Consider the following 22,787-nt stretch of genomic DNA (forward strand, 5'->3'; position numbering starts at 1 on the left):
TGAGCTCTTTGTACAGCAATATTCAACATGATTTAGGCCTCCAAGCAATCGAACATTTTTTATTTAAGGACCGTGAAATGCCCTCAGTCCAAAAGGATTTCATTCTCAAGTCCATCCACTTCATCCTTCACCATCATTTTTTCACCTTTAATGAAAAATTCTACCTACAAACCAAGGGGACAGCAATGGGGACAAAATTTGCGCCCTCCAATGCCAATTTTTTTGTAGGCCTTTTTGAGGAAAAGCTAGGCCTCCTCTCCCATGACCAGATTATATGCTATAAAAGATACATCAATGACATTATACTGATCTGGGATGGAGGAAAAGAAAGAAATAGTCAACTTCGTCAAGGAGCTAAACACCAACAGTTGGGGCCTAGATGTCAGCTCTGAACATGACCCTCAGGAAGCTATTTTTTTAGACATACATATCAAAACCCTAGCAAACAAAATAACAACCAGAACACATTCTAAAAAAGTCGATGCGAATAGCTATCTTGAATATTCCAGCTGTCATTACTTCAAATGGAAAAACAACATTCCATTTGGCCAAATGAAAAGGATCAGAAGAAACTGCTCAAACGACCAAATAATGAGGGAACAATTAGAGATTATCAAAAACAGATTCAAAGAAAAAGGTTATCCAAAAGGACTAATCAACACCACCGCAAAAAAGGTATGCACCCTAAACCAAAAAACCACCCTCAAACCCACCCGACCGAAAATCACAACCAATGAGAAATACCAATACAACATAATTACCCATTTTAATGCTAAACATAAAAACATTAGACAGATTCTAAATAAACATTGGGGCATCCTTCTTAAAAGATCCAATCCTAAGAGACTCCCTACCCAGACAACCATCCCTCACATTCAGAAGGGCCCAAAGTCTAAAGAATCTAATTGCCCCGTCCTGCCCTAAACTAGAGATGCAAAAAATGATACTGCCATTAGGGACCACTCGGGATACAAGTAGGATAGGGATACGGAAATGCCAACTCAAAAAGTGCCTATGTTGCACCATGATCACCCATGGGACCAAAGAGTTGTCTTTTAATACACCGAAAGAGGCCCCAAACGAAATATGGAACATCAAACAAGATTTACATTGTGGTACAAAAAATTTGGTATATCTACTAACCTGTCCTTGCAAATTAAAGTATGTCGGCAGAACCACACAAACAGTCAGAGAAAGAATGAACGAGCATCGCTCCAACATCAGGCGAGGCGTTCTAACCCACAGCGTATCCCGCCACTACTCAGAAAAACATAACAGGGACCCATCATCACTTAAAGTTTCACCTATAGAACATATAACCACCTCTTATCAACAACTCTGCCAGAAGGAAATGCACTGGATCTATCGCTTCAATACACTAACACCCTTTGGACTGAATGAATCGATTGAATACTCAAATTACTAACCAGAACCTCTAAATACCATGACATCGACAACAAAATATAACTAAAGTATAAGTATATATATATATATATATATATATATATACACACAAATGAAAACAAAACCTCCCAAAAAAATTTATTATAAAGAAATGAAAAACATATCATAGGTTTTCCGAATAACATAAAAACAACTGAAAACAACTAGAAGAGAAAAAAAACTGGCAAAAAAAGCTATATGTATCACCATACCATCAATATAGATCAATATATCTAAAGACCTTCCCACTTTTGCCATATATTTCCATATGTATTTTTTGAGCATCGTACATACCAATTCATTTAATCTTATAGTGCACCATTTGCAATATAATTGTTTCCGTTTTTTATCGAGCTCCACACGACTAAACGCTCAGGTTTTACCCCTTTATATGTATACATACGTGTTCTTTTAGATATAAGAACAAGATCATATTTTTAGAGACTTACCTACAGTGAAGGAGTTTAAGCATGCATGGGATAGGCATAAGGCTATCCTTCATATAAGATAGAGCCAGGGACTATTCATAGGATTCAGATATATTGGGCAGACTAGATGGGCCAAATGGTTCTTATCTGCCGACACATTCTATGTTTCTATGTTTCTATGTTTCAGTCTGATGTTTATTTATTTTATTCTATTTTATTTTATCCGCTTATTTATTTTATTACCATTCTTTTTTTAGTTTTACCTTCTAAACATACAGTTTGCATTTTTATTTGTCCACAATTCCTGCACAATTTCTGTATAATCCATGCGTCTTTCCTTATCCTGTCCTCCATACTTTGCACACCTTGTTGTGTAGGTACATGGGCTACATATATACTAGGGAGGAGCCACATATTTTATTATATATATAAAAACACGTTATTCATTTATTTATTGCAAAAAAAACACTCCAGGTTCAAGGATAGTGGTGAATATATATTCATGCGACTTTTTTGTGTAATTTTCAATTTGCTGTATCCCCTAATTTGTGTTAATTCCCTGAATGAATCCATCTGTGCAAAATCACACCCACTCTTTCTCCCCGCTCCCCTGCCCTCCGTCCCCATATATACAGAAACACAGCCGAAATCCAACCAACACCATGCACTGTGATCACTACACATGCCCCCTATTATCACTTCAGATAACTCACCCACACTATTTCAGAAATTATACCCATCTGTTTTCGATTCGCATATATTCCGATGCGTTCCACCGTGAAACGCATACCGGAACTCAACACTAAGTCGCTCTAAGTGTGCCAAGCTGGATCGCAGTCTTAAAATGACATCACTTCCCTTCCAGCGCCAGACACCTCACTATCAAGGTTCCGGTGAGTTCCAAACTGAAACGCAAACCGGAACCCACTCAAAATCTAAGCCGGCCAACATGCGCTCCACTCTGGAACGCATACCGGAAGTGACATCACTTCCTCCTCCGCCTTTAGCGCCCTTTCTACAGCTTTTTGGCGCTCTTTTTACTGTATAAATGCTTGCAAACAAATGTGATGTATTCATGCTCCTGATGAAGGGCATCCTTGGTGACCCCGAAACGCGTTGAGCCCACCCTTACCCATACCCTGTGCTAATAAAAAGGAAATTTACCAGACGTTCCAGCTGTGACTGCCGTTTTTTCCACGGACAACCCTATAGGCGACCCAGGCGCAGAAGGAAGCAGAGTGGGTGTTATGTGCTTTATCCCATCCTGCCCCCTCCTGGGTGAAGTGAGTTTTTACTTGAAAATTTTCTATGTTCTCAGGGGGCTTTTTAATGTACTATTTTAAAGTACTATTATTATCAATCTTAAAAGTAACTCTGCTTGGTTACATAAACACTGTGATTTTAAAACCGTGAATATAACTACCCCATGTTTTACCATTCAACTACAAGCAGCTGATTACCCCTGAGGCATTTGGCGCCGTATACAGTTTTTTTTTTTTCCTTCTTCTGTGTTTCCATTCCTGTACCATGTCCACTTCAGGTTAACTCCTATCTGGACATTATACCTGTGGCAGGCTACCACCTTCTTAGCAACCAAATAAAATTAAAAAAATACACCCGAAATATATCCAGGACTCTATACTACAACCTTTCTCCTTTGGCGCCCTGCCTGGATATCCCAGACTCTCTACATCCAAAGGAGCCTGTGACTAATCCCCTCTTCTTTTTTCCCCGCATCTCTGTCTTAAGTTTGCCTGTGAGCAAGGCACTAGCGTGGCCGGAAGTCAGCAGGGTGGCAGCAGTGGGAGTTCGGGAGCCATACGTGCCCGGGGTAGACCACCCACTTCGCAGGAGCCTACCTGCCCGGGAAGTAGCGGTGCACAGGTTCACGGCGGTGTGGCAGTTTTTTGTTAAGCCGCCGGAGGAGGTGAACATGGCCATCTGTAGAATCTGTGGACAGAAGGTGAAGCGTGGCCAGGGTGCCAATGTTGGAATAAGTGCAACACCATAAAGTGGCCTGGGAAAACCGTAGTTCCCATGTGGTGGTCCAGCCTGCCGTAGCAACCGCTGCATCACCCAGTTGCGCGCACCCGGTTTCAGGCAGTAAAGGCTCTACCATCTTAGCCGAAGGGAGCTGTCTGTCCTTCCCATCATCTGTTTGTCCTGATGCTCCTGCTACTCACCCTCCTACTCCTCGTTAGTCATTCCGTCAGCAATCAATCACCGAAGTGATTGCCAAGAGACAACAGTATGTGTGCATGAATCCAACGGCGCAGAAGCTAAAAGCACTCCTGTCCAAGTTGCTGGTGCTGCAGTCCCTCCCTTTCCCAGTGGTGGACTCTGCACCTTTCAAAGAACTTATGGCTTGTGCCGAGCCGAGGTGGAGAGTCCCAAGTCATCATTTCTTTGTCAAAAAGGCAGTAACCGCCCTGCACACACATGTAAAACAGAAGGTGGGCCAGTCCTTGAGCCTGTTGGTGTCTGACAAAGTGCACGGCAAGGCTAATGTGTGGAGCTGCAACTACAGATAGGGACAATACATTTAGAGATGGCCTTGCGGTTCGCCCAGCAGTTGTTTCGCGGCGAACTTTGCGTGTTCGCGATTCGCAGAACATGCGAACATATGAAGATATTCGCGCCCGCCATATTCTTTACATTGTGAAGAACTTTGACCCATGATACATCCATCAGGTGGTACAGGACAGCTAATTGAGACATTTCAGCACATGGACATAACCCCTACCTTATAAATAAACCTGATCTGGCCGCCATTTTACATTCAGATGTTTTGCCAGTGTAGGGAGAGGTTGCTGTGTGGAGCAGGGACAGGCTGTTAGGGACACCAAACGCTAGCTAATAGGGCCACAAAAGTCCTTTTAAGGACTGGTATAGGTGTGCTATCGATAGGTGTGATACACAGAGGGGTGCGATATACTTATAATATACTTTTATAATGAGTCAAAAACACATACCAGTAGATCTATATAGTGATCACCTGGAATCAGCGGCCTAGGGGCTTACTAGGGCCATTTTTATATAGGGTAAAGTTCCGGATGGGGTCGCTCTTATCAGGGCGGGTGGTCTGTGGTTAGGCTATCAGGGCCAGAATAGCACCCCCCTGTAGGGCAATATCAGGGACAGTTCTTTGCCCACCCTGTCAATACCACATCATCATCTAGCCCAGGGATAGATGTTTTTTGCTTTCTCTCCGGGATTCATCGATGTACACTGGAACCCCCCGGATTGTGGTAGGACATATGGTTTCTGATTTGGTGCCGCCGAGCACCTGATTTAGTGCCGCCGAGCACTTGCTATTGCCTACCACATCTATGCTTTTTGCTTAACTTTAATAATTTAATTTATTTTCATTTTTAAGAGATATCTTTTCCATTCACAAGTCCGCAAAATGGGTCCGCATCCATTCTGCAATTTTGCGGAACAGGTGCAGACCCATTCATTTTCAATTGGGCCGGAATGTACTGTCCGCTTCCGTTTCCGCAAAAAAAGTTGAACATGTCCTATTCTTGTCCGCAATTGCAGAAAAGATTAGGCATTTTATAGTGTCGGCGATGTGCGGTCCGCAAATTGTGGAATGCACATTGCCGGTGTCCGTGTTTTGCGGATCAGCAAAACTCTTACAGACGTGTGAACGGACCCTCATAGTAACATTATTAAAGGTTACGTTTTATCTTCATGTATATTCTAATGGATTGCCTTCCTTGTACAATGTTATAATATACTTTCTATGTTAGAAAGTATATTATAATGCATTTGTATTGTGCGGCAGTTGTGTGCGATTCTGCTGCAATACTGCAGGTATATAGAGGGACAAGCGTTATTGGAACAAATAATTTTTACTGGAGTGATATTTTGCATTTAAAAAAATTATGAATGGAGATCGCAAATTCAAATAAAACATCTGGTGTCACTGTCCATGTTGTTGGACTATTTGTGCACTTCTAGTAATTATTTCTTGGCTGCAAATATGAGCTGAAGGTTTTTCAGGTTCGCCTGCCATTAAAATGAATGGGACCCTGCCGCAAACTTGTGGTTCGCGAACATTTGATCAGTGTTCGCGCGTTCGCGTTCGCGAACCGTCCCGGCAGATGTTTGTCCATCACTAAATACATGTTCTTTACGGCCCACTGGGTGAATGTGGTTCATGAACAGCCACACCATCAACTTGGCCAGGTGACGCCTCCACATTGTCACGCTGTTCTGCACCTCGTTTGCCTGGACGAACTGAGTCACACAGGGGAGGAACTGCTCCGTGTCCTTCATCAAGAAATCAAATCTTGGCTTTCTCTGCGACAACTCAAAATTAGAACCATGGTGACAGACAACGGGAAGAACATAGTGTCGGCACTGCATCAAGGAGGGCTGAGCCATGCGCCCTGCATGGCACACATGTTCAATCTGGTTGTCAAGTGGTTCCTGAAGTCTTCCATCCATGTGCAAAACATCCTAAAAATGGACAGGAAACTTTGCATGCACTTCAGCCACTCGTACACCGCAAAGCACACCCTCCTTGAGCTGCAGTGGCAGAACAGCATCCCCCAACATAGGCTGATATGCAATGTTTCCTTCCATTGGAATTCCACCCTCCATATGTTGGACAGACTATACGAACAGATAAAGGCCAAAAACAATTTCTTGATGATCCAAGCGGACTGGAGTACTCCCTTGTGTAACTTCGATGTCAGCCAGTGGCAGCTCATATGTGACACCAGCCATTTGCTCAGGTGCTTTGAGGAGGCCACGTTATTTGTCAGTCGCCAGGACTGCGGGATGAACAATGTAATTCCACTGCTTCATGTCCTGGAACAGATGCTGGTAAATCTGGCTGGTCAGAGGACTGGAGACATAGCGCCTAGATCTCACGGCCACATGAGCCCTGTGGGGGCTAAACTGTAGGAGGTGGAGGAGGAGAAGGACATTGGAGAACAAGCAATGTGTAGCAAAATGAGTGGTTTTTCTACACAGGTGACAGGACAGGAGGAGCAGGACCAGCCAGAGGAGCTACAGAGCGATGAGGAAGATGAGGCAGAGGACCCAGACACACCGTGGCAGTATGCAGTGGAAATGGATGCAGAGAGTCCCTCTGAGTCACTTGCACAAATGACAAGTGACAGCCGAATTGGCACAATTCTGAGGAGGGATGACTTTGGGCCTTTTTTACACCCACTGAGAGGGAGGACAAACTAACTACTATAGAGATATACTATGTAGTCAGTTGGCCCCTGCCTATCTGCGCCATCGTCCATCCTCTCGCAAGTCTGACCGGGAGGGGGCCTCTGAGCTCACGCTCAACTGTAATGGCTGCTGGGGAGGAGTGGCAGTAGCAGTACCAGCTCCATCAGCAGCAGCCTGAGTCTAAAGTGCTAATGAGCAGCTTTCTTCACCCGCATAGTGAAGAAACTAGCAGCTAGACGTAGAGCAGAACCTGAACAAGCAGGTGGTGGCATACTTAAATTTCACCCTGCCAGCCGTCATTGAAGATCAGCTGGGCGACTGGGCAGCCAAACTGGATTGGTGGCTGCAACTGTCCGAGTTTGCCCTGGAAAAGCTGTCCTACCCGGCCAGTAGTGTGGCATCAGAGCGGGTGTTAAGTGCGGCGGGGGCCATAGTTACCTTAAGAAGAACTCGCCTGTCCACCCAAAATGTGGAGAGACTGACCTTTGTCAAGATGAATCAGGCGTGGATCTGCCAGGATTTCTACCCACCAATGCCTGATGCATCAGACTAGATCATCCATGGTGCCACACCAACACTTTAACAAAAGAGACCAGTTTCTTCTGGCTACCTGCCTCAGCTACTATTCTGATGCTGCCACCCGCCTGATGCCAAACATCTGATGCCAAGTGCTATTTTCACCCACCATCTTCAGCTGTTACTCGTATTGCCCCCCACCTCCCCACTCTGTCACCTTGCCACTCTGTGGCCTCCTCATGCTGCTGCCACCTCCACACTTTGTCACCTCGCCACGCTGCAGCCTCCTGATGCTGCTGCAACCTCCACACTATGTCACCTTGCCACTCTGTGGTTTCCTAATGCTACTGCCACCTCCACACTATGTCAGCTTTCCACTCTGTGGTCTCCTGATGCTGCTTCCACCTCCACACTATGTAACCTTGCCACTCTGTGGCCCCCTGATGCTGTCACCACATCCACACTGTCATTGTGCCACTCTGTGGTCTCCTCATGCTGCTGCTACTGACACCTCCACACTCTATCATTGGGCCACACTCATGCTGTTCCCACCCTCCCCACTTCATGAGTGGGCAACTATTTTGCCTTTCAGCCTGGCTGACATAATCATTTATTTGACCCTTCTTCTGATCTGTCAGAAGGAAGGAAAAATGAGACGCACAATGGATCCTGTCTGTGTAGCAGCTGTAAGGCCTGTATGACCCCATCAGAATTGGCTTGTGATTTGGTAGCCAAAAGCAGGAGTGGGTACAAAACACGGAGGACATGCAAATATTCCATTCATGTGTCATCTCTGTTTTGGATCCACTCCTGTTTTTTTTGGGCATTAGCAATACTGATGGATTACTGACCAAATTCTGACGGACGAGTGAGGACGAATGCTCAACAGACAGGATCCGTTTTTTGGGGGTTATTGTTCTGACGGATCAGAGGGGCTCTACTTGCATAAGAGTTTAATAGAACAGGTTCTGTTGACATCTATGTGGAATCAGATGATGAAAAATGAGTACACTTCTTCTTGGCGTTAACATCGACCTGTAAGGCTGAGTTCATACTTGAGTTATTTGGTCAGTTTTGGCCCTGTGACTGCCCAGTGAAGTGTGCAGTGATTCTAAGAGCAACGCCTGTCATTTGCATGTCATACAGTATTATTTCACTACCAAAGCAGACTGCCTATGCATGTTACTGCAAGGCACAGAGTTCTACACCAATATAAAGGCTCTCTGTAGCCGTTTTTTAACAAAATTTACTGCAAATAAATTCGTATTGAACCAAATTTTTTCCCCAAAATTCGGATAACCAGCAAATCTAATCTTTGAAAAATTTGCTCATCTCTAGTCCTGACGGGCTATAGCATTAGGATGTAGTGCAGGCTCTATCACCTGATGCTTTGCAACATCAGGTCACAGTGCAGTGAGGCAACCAGAGAAACCAGGGAGCGGTGACTGCAGGAGAGAATGCTGGATCTGCCGAGTGGCTGCACTGTCTGGAGCTGGAGAGGTGAGTTACTTTATTTATGTTATGTCTGATAGCATCTGATCAGAGATCTAATGAAGAATGGGGGTCTGATCTGAGGTCTGATGGGGGTCTGAGATCTAATAATCAATGAGGGTCTGATATTGGGGCCTGATCTCAGGTCTAATAATGAATGGGGGTCTGATCTGTTTTCAGATGGGGGTCTGATCTAAGGTCTAATGAGTAATGGGGGTCTCATATGAAGTCTGATGGGAAATGAAGGTCTGATTTGTGGGTCTGATCTGAGGTCTGATGAAGATTGGGGGTGTGGTCTGAGGCCTGATGAGGATTAGGGATCTGAGTTGGTGGTCTGATTAGAGGTCTGAGGATGACTGGGAGACTGATTTACGGAACTGACGAAGACTGGGAGTCTGATCTGAGGTCTAATGAAAACATTTTTTTCTTATTTTCTTTCTCTAAATTCTAGGTGCGTCTTATGGTCCGGTGCATCTTATGGCGCAAAAAATAAGGTATTTCAAATGTTCACCATGAGCTTCTGTATACTGTAGATATAAGACAATATATATAGCATGCTACAATTACACATTCACCATAGCAATCTTTAAAGGGACACTGACAGGGCCAATAAGCATATTGAGGTATATATATGGCAGTACAGGTCTTATAATGGGTATTACAATCATATAAGTATCCCCCCTGTCCACATTATACATACAGTAAACTTAAGTTTTATAACCTGCTCCAACGGTCTTCAATCTGCCCAAGGGGCGGCGTTTCACCTCTCTTGCGCCCAGCCAGCCTCCCCCAACTGCCGCTTTGAAGCGCCGCCCAGCTCATGAATATTCAGTTTGCTGGGCGGCTTCTGCGGTCCCCCTCTCTGAAGCGCTGCGCTGAACAGTGCCCTGCGCATGCGCCGGATCTTGTGAAGTCGGGGACAGTAAGCGCCGCCCAGCGAAGTGAATGTTGATGAGCTGGGCGGCGCTTACTGTACCGGACTTCACAAGATCCGGCGCATGCGCCGGGCACTGTTAAGCACAGCGCTTCAGAGAGGGGGACCGCAGAAGCCGCCCAGCAAACTGAATATTCATGAGCTGGGCGGCGCTTCAAAGCGGCAGTTGGGGGAGGCTGGCTGGGCGCAAGAGAGGTGAAACGCCGCCCCTTGGGCAGATTGAAGACCGTTGGAGCAGGTTATAAAACTTAAGTTTACTGTATGTATAATGTGGACAGGGGGGATACTTATATGATTGTAATACCCATTATAAGACCTGTACTGCCATATATATACCTCAATATGCTTATTGGCCCTGTCAGTGTCCCTTTAAAATACATTTTTTGTTTGTCACATCCCCCCATTTTCCTCCCAAAAGAGTAATATAATGATCAAAAAACATATAAAAGGGAGTGATTGAGAGCGACCATATGCAAGAAAGAATGGGCAAACATTCATAAAAATTAATGACAGGACCGGTCGATTTCTAAACATAGATCTAGCGCAGTACGTGCAAGTTTCTGGAATAGCTTATTTCTGTATAGTGAGGACAGATGCAGGACGTCAATTTCAATCAATCACTGCAAACAGAATTTAAGTCCATGATTACCTTTATAGGCAGCGGTTTATCATCCTGAAAAGATCCCATCCAAAATTTATACAAGACAAATGACCATTTAATTTCGTTGCACTATGGCGCATTTACAGGGAATTTACTTAATTGTGATTTAAAGGCCGTTTGATGACCGTGCCCAAAAATCCGAAGACATTGCAAATGCTTAGGAGGATATATTTTGCTTTTATGATCATGCATACTAGTGCCAGCACCTACAATCCTTCAGTTCTCGTCACTATCCATCACCACGCGCTATACCGTGGCCCGTAATTAGATGATCAAATCATAACCACGCTTATTTTAAGTCGGCTTGCATAATTACATGCACATGCTAATGCCATTTTAATGGTCTTTAATGATGTAATAAGGAATAATGGATATTATTTGACAGCTACATAGCCATTAACAAAACATATTAAGAAGAAGTGTTTTTTCTATCATACACAGTGCAAGTATTTTAATCAATTCAATTTAATATTTAAACATGTGAAATTAATGGAATTCTAACATTGTGGGCTTTTTTTTGCATTTCAGTGATTTTTGTATTGAATTTTTAGGGAAACCTAAAAAGGTAACAAGTTACAATAGATAACATGACTATAGGAAGATATAATATCCACATTGTTGGAAAATGTTTATACATCCATAACAACATACACATGTAGATGACTAAATTCACTGACACATTACACAAAGAGCCAGATTTACTAAACTTATAGATGGCGTGAACTATTGGTTGGCTTAGTTTGAGACAGGACTTCATGCCAGACTTGTGGTGCAATTGCAAAACGGCATGTCTAAGGACACACCCCTTTAGGTGATTTCCTGCCCCTTCCAGATAAGCCCCACCCCCTTTTCAAGCAAGTCGGGGGAAAGATTGTGCCAAGTTGCACAAAAATTTTGCTACTTCTTAGATTCTGGGCACTGACACATAAGTAAATCATAATTCAAATGGAAAGAAGTTTTGACATAATCACATAAAGAGTTTATTTAAAGGGGTTATCCCATTATTTCATGAAATCATATAGTGCATGACAATCTCTTTCTAAGAAACTAAGAACCAGCCCTGTATATCATATGGATCCAGAGATCTCCCCATTCATTGCTCCAATTGCTCTACTAGATTTATTTCAAGTTGACAGCTTAGGGGGTGTTCTTTCTCATGGGGTGTGTCCTTTCTACTGCAGTTGGTGGCAGTTGAAGATGGAAACTGAGCACGTGTTTCCATCTCAGTGAGCAGGACAGAGAAATTAGAAAAAGAGAGAGCAGCAGATGGCGCTCTACAGATATATGTAATTGAATAACTCAGTGGCTATACTCAATTTTTAATTACATGCAATTAGAAAAGTATTCAGATGCAGTAGAATATTTTTTGTGGGACAACCGCTTTAATACAAGCAGCGGTGTAGCTATAAGGGGTGCAGAGGTAGCACTGGTCATATCTTATCCTGGTGCTGAAGGAGATCCAAAGTCCCCATTGCTACATTAGAAGACACCAGTATAATACACAGCTCTTAGTAGGTAGAAAACTGTACGGCAGATTTTTGCATTGGGGGTGCAGGACATGGCTTGTAAGAATATGGACCTCTTTGCCACAAAATGACTAAATCTAAAAAATTCTAAAGAGATCTAAATGCCTTTACCAATATATATATATATATATATATATATATATATAAATTCACGTATAAAGTGGCCAAATACCAGGTAAGGAAAAATATAGAAATGTGCTACTTACTATTAAACAAATCCTACTGTATAACAAAGGCATATAACATCAGACAGTTACAAAAAAAAAGGCATATCTGTATTAAAGCCTCAACAATAGTATAAAATCAATATAAAACGGAATCGAAACAAAATACACAAAGAAAGCGATCACCTACTGAGGTCTACCATGTAAATAATCCATACACAGTATAATACAACCTGATAAAGTACTTGTCTGTGTAACAAGTGCCTATTACACAGACCCAAATAGAGGAAATACTATCCAGTGAACAGACATTACCAGGTTCATCATAACCAGGTAAGATGTATTCAGTATACAGTGCTAATGCTGTTTCCAACTGCTTTTCACGGTTAGCTTCTTTAAGGGCATCATTTTCTTTGTGTATGCCTATCGCTGTTCCTTTTCATGTTAATTTTCTACAATTGTTGATGCACTAATAAAGATAGGTATTTTTTGAACATCTCTAGCATTTTAGGTGTGCCTTTCTTGTTTTATTTGAGAAAGTATGAGATCCGCACACCCTAGATGTTGGGCTGCTCGTGAAGGACACACGTCAATTGATTCACAGAGGAAATCCACGGCACACCATTACAATTGCTTCAATTAATGGTTTTTAATTCATGATAGTTCATACATCAACTTTTTGTTCCATCCAGAGTAATTATTTAAGCATTATAATTAATTAAGTAGTACAACCCAACGTTTCGGACAATGTCGACCTTTATCAAGGGATCTGTGACTAAGCATGTAGGAGAGATACTCTGGAGGTGTTTCTTGTTTTATTTGACTTTCTTGTAGGACTTGATATAAATATATATATATATATATATATACACTGCCTGTCGCCAAAAAAAAATTGCCACCTGGATTTAACTAAGCAAATAGTTATGAGCCTCCTATTGGATAATTACTGCATGGGCGATTATCATTCATCTGACAATAAGTTATTTAACCCCAACTGGTGCAATGAGTTGCTTCTCCTTTCTTAAACATCCATGTCAAAAGACACATCTCGTTGTCGTGGAAAAGATGTTAGTCTGTTTGAGAAGGGTCAAATCATTGGCATGCATCAAGCAGAGAAAACATCTAAGGAGATTGCAGAAACTACTATAATTGGGTTAAGAACTGTCCAACGCATTATTAAAAACTGGAAGGATAGTGGGGACCCATCATATTCGAGGAAGAAATGTGGCGGGAAAAAAATCCTGAATGATCGTGATCGGCGATCACTTAAAGGTTTGGTGAAATCAAATCGAAGAAAAACAACTGTAGAACTCAGGGCTTTGTTTAATAGTGAAAGTAAGAGCATTTCCACACGCATAATGTGAAGGGAACTCAAGGGATTGGGACTGGACAGCTGTGTAGCCGTAAGAAAACCACTAATCAGTGAGGAAAACCAGCAAAAGGCTTTAATATTGCTAGAAGCATAAAGATTGGACTCTGAAAGAATGGAAGAAGGTCATGTGGTCTGATGAGTCCAGATTTACCCTGTTGCAGAGTGATGGGCGCATCAGGATAAGAAGAGAGACAGATGAAGTGATGCACCCATCATGCCTAGTGCCTACTGTACCAGCCTGTGGGGGCAGTGCTATGATCTTGGGTTGCTGCAGTTGGTCAGGTCTAGGTTCAGCAACAGTATGTGCTCCAAGAATGAGGTCAGTGACTACCTGAACATACTGAATGACCAGGTTATTCCATCAATGGATTTTTTCTTCCCCCGAACTGGATGGACAAATGTCTTTTTTCGGCCTTATGTACTATGATACTATGTTACTATGATGGCATGGGTATATTCCAAGATGACAATGCCAGGATTCATCAGGCTCAAATTGTGAAAGTGTGGTTCAGGGAGCATGAGACATCATTTTCACACATGGATTGGCCACCACAGAGTCCAGACCTTAACCCCATTGAGATTCTTTGGGATGTGCTGGAGAAGGCTTTGCGCAGCAGTCAGACTCTACCATCATCAATGCAAGATCTTGGTGAAAAATTAATGCAACACTGGATGGAAATAAATCTTGTGACATTGCAGAAGCTTATCGAAACAATGCCACAGAGAATGCGTGCCGTAATCAAAGCTAAAGGCGGTCCAACAAAATATTAGAGTGTGTAACCTTTTTTGGTGGCAACTTTTTTTTGGGACAGGCAGTGTATAACCCCTTTGTAGCATGTAACTAGCCAGATCATTGTGTCTATGGCCCATGGGGCTGCTGTAAAGCAAGTGCTTTCTAAATGCTGTTAAGAGCAACTCAGGCAAAATGGCAGCCCCCATAATCATGTATAAAAAAGGATATGTGTTGCTATCTGGTTTAAAACTGACAGATAACATTTTTGGTTACAATGGGGCATTTTCAACTTGTATAATGATAGCATACTGCTATGATGTGCTTTCACATTATCATCGTTAGGGGGTTTGATCTCTGTGTCCCTCACCTTTCTGAAAATTAAGCACCATTTTACTTTAATGGGGTCAAACATAGTTACCTGGCCAGCAGATGGCTGGAGGGAGTTCTAAGCAAAGAAAAACACTAGAGGTGCAGCTCTGTCAAGCTCAGAATTGTTGGGGGTTGAAGAGGTCTGGACACCCAGCATCACTTGATAAACAATTGTGGCTTGTTATTTTGATGCTTCATACCCTCATTTCTTCATTGTTTCATGTTGGGGAAAGGCTATAGTCTTTCCAAACTGTGAATGTGTCAGAGTGGACCTGTCAAGAGTTAGATATATTGCTGTGAGAATTAGCTCTGACTTTGACTTCACGCATATGACCATAGTACAAATCTGTGTTGTATACTACTATGGAAATATAGCTCCATAGATCAGAACATGTAGTACCTAGGACTCCATAGTATAGAACCATGGGGACTCCTGTTGTCATACAGGGTCCATGCATAAGATATGGCTACGAACACAAGTCCTTAAAGAGGTTTTTCAGGAGTAGAATATTGATGACCTAGCCTGGATGTTGCACAAATTAATGTATTGAGCCAGGGCTTGACTTTTTGCCCAACAATGGCACTGGACTGGTTCGAATTTTTTAGGCGTCTAAGATTGAAAGCCTTTTTCTCAGTTAAGGATAATGATGTATCTGCTACACAATCTAATGTGCCCACCAATGTTTTATCATGTAAAAATTTGGAATTGAGGAACAAAAGTCATTTTGTTCTGCCACAAAATAATCATGTGGTTGAAACTTACATTGAATTTGTTAGGAAACGTATTGATCAATTAAGGGCTGAGGAAGCTCATGTGTACAGACACAATTTGCCTCAAGTAGAGAGACAGGCTATTTTTGAGCTAGAACATAACAAAGAATTGACAATTAAACCAGCTGACAAGGGGGGTGCCGTGGTCGTGATGGATACCTGCAAATATGTCAATGAGATTACCAGACAGGTAGGAGACAGCGAAGTATATGAGATGTTAACAAAGGATCCCAAGTGGGATATAGCGGATGTCATAGGGGTGATATTGGATGAAGCCCTGAGTCAAGGAATCATCGATGATGATCTGAATAGCTATTTGCGTGTGGGCCATCCTGTCACCACTGTAATATACGTATTACCAAAGATCCACAAGAGTTTGGTGGATCCCCCTGGCCGACCTATTGTGTCGGGCAGGGGTTCCATCTTTAACACTGTCTCGATCTTCCTGGAAAAATTTTTGCGGATCTACACGACCACGGCCCCCTCCTATATCAGGGATACTGGTCATTTCCTAACTAAGTTGGGGTCACTTAATATACCGGCGATTTTGTGTTGGTGAGTTTTGATGTTGTATCTCTCTATACATCTATTGACCACTCTTATGGTCTTAATGTCATTGATGTGGCTCTGGCCAGCACAGATCTCTCTCTTGGAGCGCGCCGGCTGATCTTCGCCCTTTTGGAGGTGGTCCTGAGGAGGAATTATTTCCTCTTCAGGGACACCTTCTACCAACAAAAGCGTGGTGTGGCGATGGGGTCCAATGTGGCCCCCACCTACGCAAACATCTTTATGGCAGAGGTCGAGGATCGGCTGGTGTATCGCTCTAAATTTTTTGAGAGAGTTCTGTGCTGGTGGCGCTACATCAACGACATTTTTCTGATCTGGACGGGTACCACATCGGAACTTGATGAATTTCATGCACACCTGAATTCTGGAGTCCAGGACCTGCAGTTCACTGTGACACATTCTGTCCGTGAACTGCAGTTCCTTTACGTCCGAATTCTTGTACAGGAGGGCAAAATCAAAACCGATCTATTCCAAAAACCCACAGATAAAAATACCTTATTGATGTATGACAGCAGTCATCCTCAGGGTATGGTGAACTCCCTACCATGAAGTCAATTGCTTAGGGTACGGCGTATTGTATCTGATGAAATTCAGTTTGAGCATAGGGTTGATGAAATGTGTAATAAGTTCAGTAATAGAGGATACCCTAAAAAATTGATTAAACGTACTAAACAGAAAATTGTGTCCACTGAACGTAGTTCCACCTTTATAAGAAAGCTCCAGAAGCATGATACCCCTCGGATCCCTTTTGTGTCCATCTTTGGGGGTGATAGCGGTAATATTGCTACCATCCTTAGACAAGAATGGCAGATCTTGCATAAAGGATTGCCCAATGTCATTTAATTCACAGTTCCCCCAATGATGGCCTACAAATGAAGTCCTAATTTGCGAGACAGAATTGTAAAAGCGGATATAGGGGGTAAAGATATGGAGAGACAGAAGAGATTGGCACCATTGAAGAGTGGCAATTTCCCTTGCCTTTCATGCTGCAATTGTAGTGGCATCATGAAAGGCGACGGTTTTGTGCACCCATACAGTGGCAAACTGTTTAAAATCAGAGGACACTATACATGTAGGTCCACTGATGTGGTATACATGATACAGTGCCCATGCAGTTTGATATACGTGGGGGAGACCACGATGGAATTGAGAGAATTAATAAACATAAAAGTACAATAAGAAAGGGTGCATTAGATAAACCGGTCGCATAACATTTTATTGAACATAATCATTCCATAAATCAATTAAGATTTCGTGCCATTGATAGTGTAGGATATTTGAGATGGGGTGGGGACAGAAAGAGAATCCTGAGAAGAAAGGAGCTAAAATGGATTCATACGCTTAGGTCCCTTCAACCATTTGGCCTGAACATAGAATTTAACGTCACTTCCATTGACTAGGGTGAGAAACTAATTTGTCCTCTAGGTATCGGGACATCTTGTTTTTATAATAATATGTGAAAAATAATCCTTGAGGATCCACCCCCTATTTTGTGGGGCAATCAGATATTCATAAATTCACTGACATGTTATAATTCTATGAATGTGAGTCTTTATAGAATGTATCCATAATATATGATATAGATACATATTACTTATGTTTAATTATGTACCTTCTTCCCTATTATAATCGGGGTTGTTTTATGTGATGCATTGAGATATACCTTGCAGGCTACATGATCATGCTGAGTATGCGATTATTTTTACTGATATTTGTTGGAACTGTCCCATGCGATTATTGGCTACATGGATTTAAGTCGATTTGCCTTACTTGAGTGACAGGAATGATTCCTGCGGATGCGTCCCCGTTACCATGGCACTGACGTTGCGCTGTATTGACACCGCACGTGAGGGTCCACGTGATGCGATCATCTGACGCACAAGGGCGCGTTTGGATGACGTCTGTGGACATGGCATGTGATCGCGGGCGTCATGAGTATTCGGAGATGGCCGATTGGCCACATGAACGAGCGCTGTCAGTTGCCGTGGATACGATTGATACATCTGATCAAGTAAGTGCAGCTGTGCGCGGTTGCGCACTTCACATGGGACAACGCCGACATGAACAGCATCGCCATACTGAATTCCTGACCAGGTGCAAGGTAATGAATACATGGATAGAAGTGTTTTAATGAATAGTGATTTACATTGATGATCTGAAGGGGTGTGTCTTTTTATGTGGGGTATATATACACCTATTGATGTTGATGTCATTAGGCTTGACAAAGGCTGAGTTTCAGCCGAAACGTTGCTGTTGTATTTGTCTTGAGGTCGCAATAAAAATACTGGATGATGTGAGATGCTGCCGGAGCCATTTTTGTTTCTTCGTTTATCATATGGCCTGTTGGATCAAGGGCCAACGGCGAAGCTGCTGCATTGAATTTACGCATCGACAAAAGACCGTTTAGTGCTGCTTCTACCCATATTTTATTACTATCCTGAGGATAGGTCATTAATATTGTACTCCTGGAAAACCTCTTTAATCGATTAGGTTACTTTATAACAGTGGAAAGTGTGAGAACATCCACACCAACAGCCATCAAGATCATGAACACCTAAAAAATATCAATTAGACCAGTGGTGGCAAACCTATGGCACAGGTGCCAGAGGCGGCAGTCAGAGCCCTCTCTGTGGGCACCTGCAGCCTGGAAAAAGGGTACCAATTGCACCAATATGCTTTAGACTTTTCCTACCATTCATCAGCGCAGGGCGTGCTATGAACGGCACAGGCAGCGCATTAAATGTAGGCAGGTTATTATAGCTAAATGATAATGTACATGGAAGATATACTATATTGGTATTCAGATTAAATTACTGTGTTGGCACTTTGCGATAAATAAGTGGGTTTTGAGTTGCAGTTTGGGTACTCGGTCTCTAAAAGCTTCGCCATCACTGAACTAGACTTTCCACAGAAGTAATTTGGAAGTTAACAGACTGTGACCTAACCCATAAACTGTGGTCAGTATATGTATACCAGTAGGATGGCAGGATTACCATCTTATACTGTTATAGAACTCTTAGGGGATGCCAGTGTAGAATTGAGGTTCCCTGGGCCCACCCGAGGAGGTTATTCTTGGGAACCAACCTCCATATTATCAATAAAGTATCATGAGTTTTGATTCAAAGAAATAGACCCTAGTGGCTAGTGACTGGTCCCAAAGGCAGCTCCAAATGTCTTTTTTTCCCCTGGACCTTTGGGGCCCACTATGGCCCTAAACCCTGGGCCCACCAGAGGATCCTCTGGTACTCTGACAAGCCAGTCTGAAACTGGGAAACACCCACTCAGAGGGTATGTATTGTGGATTTTCCTATGTGGAATTGTGGGTGGAATTTCCGTGGATTTGAACGGGAACAATAGAACCCATGTGGAAATGAACCTTGAATGTCGCGTTATCACAAAACTGAATCAAATCAGCTAGTAATGTACTTGATATGTACATAGGAACTATACATACACTTAGTGGAGCAATATCCAAATTTTTTATTATATTTTTGAATCGACACATAACATATGCACATTTTTATATTGATCCATGTAAATATGAATGGTGGACTTCATGTGGATGGACCCTAAAGCAGTGAAGTCATCAAACAATTGTTTGGCTGTAAGATCTTCCACAATGTCCAAAAATGGTCAGAAGTCCTATCTCCCTTGATTTAATATGCACAAACACATGGAATATAACTTCAAGTTTATTAGGAGCATTTCTTTCTTCAGATACAGGTCAAATATTAATTTACGGTATGTTTCTCTGATACTACAGCCACAATTTCCTTCGCATTGCGTGTTTAAAGGCAGACAATTGTTTCACTGAGGCCTAGCCCTTTGGCGTGATATCTTCCACTCTGCAATATTTCTCATTTAGCAATATTACATCATTAATTTTCTCCATCCTGCCTTCTGGATAAGGGTAAGTTTCCAAGCAGCGTTATTAGAAAGATGCGATGACAGTGCTAGTCTATGTTTAGCCATAGGCTAAAAAGTATTAACCATTGGTTTGGGCAGATTATTAGGGCTGTAAACAAGATTATGGCGTATAATATAATTTGTGATGCAATAATAAAAGGAAATCAGTCTCATACGAATGTACAGCCTGACATTTTTTATACTTATATAGGTCCCTTAATATCTCCTACTAACATCCAGAGCTCTTTGGTGCTACAAATGGTATTTCCGGCAAATATGTCATGAAAATAGAATTTTCCACCGACAGGATTATTAGGCCGTGTTTCGGGGGCTCGAACGCTTGTTTAGTATCGTTGTACATATGGAGGATTTATTTTATGCTTTGGATATGATGCAAGACCGTTTTAATAATCCATGATTAGAGATGAGTGAAATGATTCTAAACAAATTGAATTTAACATGAATTTTCCAAAAATTTGGGTCAAATCTGACTCCAAATTTTGGGCAAATTTTAAAAAGTTTTCAGATCAAAAGACAGGAAAGATGAACAAGGAGGATCACATACATAATCGCAGGCGGTGTATGTGTACATGCACACCAGCAGACATTTTCTGCCAAAAAGCAAAACATTTTAAGCCATTTATAAAAAAAAACATAAATTGGGTCATGTTAAAAAAAAAAAAAAATCCTACAGTTCAATTTGTTTTTAGACTGTTTATTGCCACCAGCAGCTAGCATAATGGAGTTTACAAGAGATTAGTTAAAAGGGCATTCCAGTGCAAAGAAAAGCCTTTTCCCTAGGTGGCATTTGGGGAAAATATATAACATAAACCATACTTAAAGGGGTTCTGCAGTTTGTTTAAACTAATGATCTATCCTCTGGATAGATCATCAGCATCTGACCAGTGGGGGTCCGACACCCGTGACCTCCGCCAATCAGCAGTTTGAGAAGACAGCGGTGCTCCAGCAGCGCCGCGGCCTTCTCACTGTTTACCGGTGGCCCAGTGACGTCACGACTGGTATTAACTGGCCTGGGTGGGGCTAAGCTCCATTCAAGTGAATGGAGCTTAGCCACGCCCAGTCCAGTTGATACTAGTCGTGACGTCAGTGGGCCAGCGGTAAACAGTGAGAAGGCCGCGGCACTGCTGGAGTTCTGGTGCCTTCTAAAACAGCTGATCGGGTGTCAGACCCCTGCCGGTCAGATGCTGATGATCTATCCAGAGGATAGATCATCATTTTAAACAAACTGCAGAACGCCTTTAAAGAGGACCTTTCACCTGGATATCCTTAATCTAATTATTATCCTACCTTATAGTGTGGCCCCCACTGATGTCTTTTTTTTTTTTAAAGAACCCCCCCGTTCATCCGCTGTGGCCCCTGTATCTTTTGGCGCCTCAAATGCTACTGAAGTGACTCGGTAATACTAGGCGTGGACTTGAATTTGTCCTGGGCGCGGTTATCTTCTCCCTGGCTGCGAGTGCATCCAATCAGAGCGCCCCGCTCCTAGCTAGGGAGAAGGAGCTCAAGTTCTTGCGGGAGAAGGAAGGAGCTGCAATTCTCGCGAGAACTTGAGCTCCTTCTACTTGGCTAAGAATGGGGCGCTCTGATTGGATGCTCTCACAGCCAGGGAGAAGATAATCGCACCCAGGAGAAATACACGCCTAGTAAAACGGGGGGTTCTTTAGAAAAAAAAAAGTGCCAAGACATCAGTGGGGGCCGCACTATAAGGTAGAAAAATTATTAGATTAAGGATATCCAGGTGAAAGGTCCTCTTTATAGGGGTCATTTAGGATTACAAGTATATGGCTGCCTTCTTCCAAAATAGCACCACACCTGTCTACAGGTATTACAGCTCAACCACATACACTTCAATAGAGCTGATCAGCAATATCAGACACAACCTATGGACAGGTGTTGTTTCTGGTAGAAAGCAGCCATGTTTTTTCTAATTCCTGGACAACCCCTTTGAGAAGGTGCCCAGGTTCCTCCTGCTCTCCACTTCCTGCTGACACAGCAGGAAATGGCTGTGAATCAGTCATTCATTGAGACCTGCCTCAGCTAGTGACTGGGTGATCAGCAATCCCAACCAGACAAGAGCAGGAAGTGGAGAACAGCAGAGACCCTGGTACCATCAGAACAGTAAAGGCGGAGGATGGGTGAGGTAAGTGCTGTTTCTTTTATTTTCAACATTGGCAGGCAGCCTAGGAATACTTCTTTAAATGGGTTGGTCCAACTCATACATTGGTGGCATATCGCTAGGCTATGCCACCGATGTCTGTTAGGTGCGGGTCCCTGAACAAAAAACGCAAACTGAAGGAGAAAGGACCATGCATGCACAGCCGTCCTCCCATCATTTCTATGGGAGTGTCCCACAGAAATTAATGGGAAGAGTGGCCTCCGCATCATTCACTTCTATGGGGCTGACGGAAATAGACTGAGCCAGTCCTCGGTTATTTGCCATGCTCTCATAGAAATAAATGGAGTGTGGCTGCGCATGGGTGGTCTGCTCTTCTTCACTTTGTGAGCTCTATTCTAGAGATAAGTGTGGGTCCCAGACATTGGTGACATATCCTAGTGACAAGACACCAAAGTAAGAGATGTGCCAACCCCTTTAAATCTGCAGTACTAATTTACACTTTGTACTGTAACATGAACTCCATATACTATTGTATACATGACTATGCCATAGTTAAAGGGGTTATCCGAGACTAAA

General features: G+C 42.7%; 1 protein-coding gene across 1 annotated transcript in view; it reads right to left on the bottom strand.

Moving 5' to 3' along the window:
• The window catches only part of PTPRN2 (protein tyrosine phosphatase receptor type N2), a 1,552,619-nt gene that overhangs the window by 664,968 nt on the left and 864,864 nt on the right, over positions 1-22,787 (bottom strand). The window lies entirely within an intron of this gene.

This window comes from Bufo gargarizans, chromosome 5 (assembly GCF_014858855.1).
Source record: "Bufo gargarizans isolate SCDJY-AF-19 chromosome 5, ASM1485885v1, whole genome shotgun sequence".
Taxonomy (NCBI): domain Eukaryota; kingdom Metazoa; phylum Chordata; class Amphibia; order Anura; family Bufonidae; genus Bufo; species Bufo gargarizans.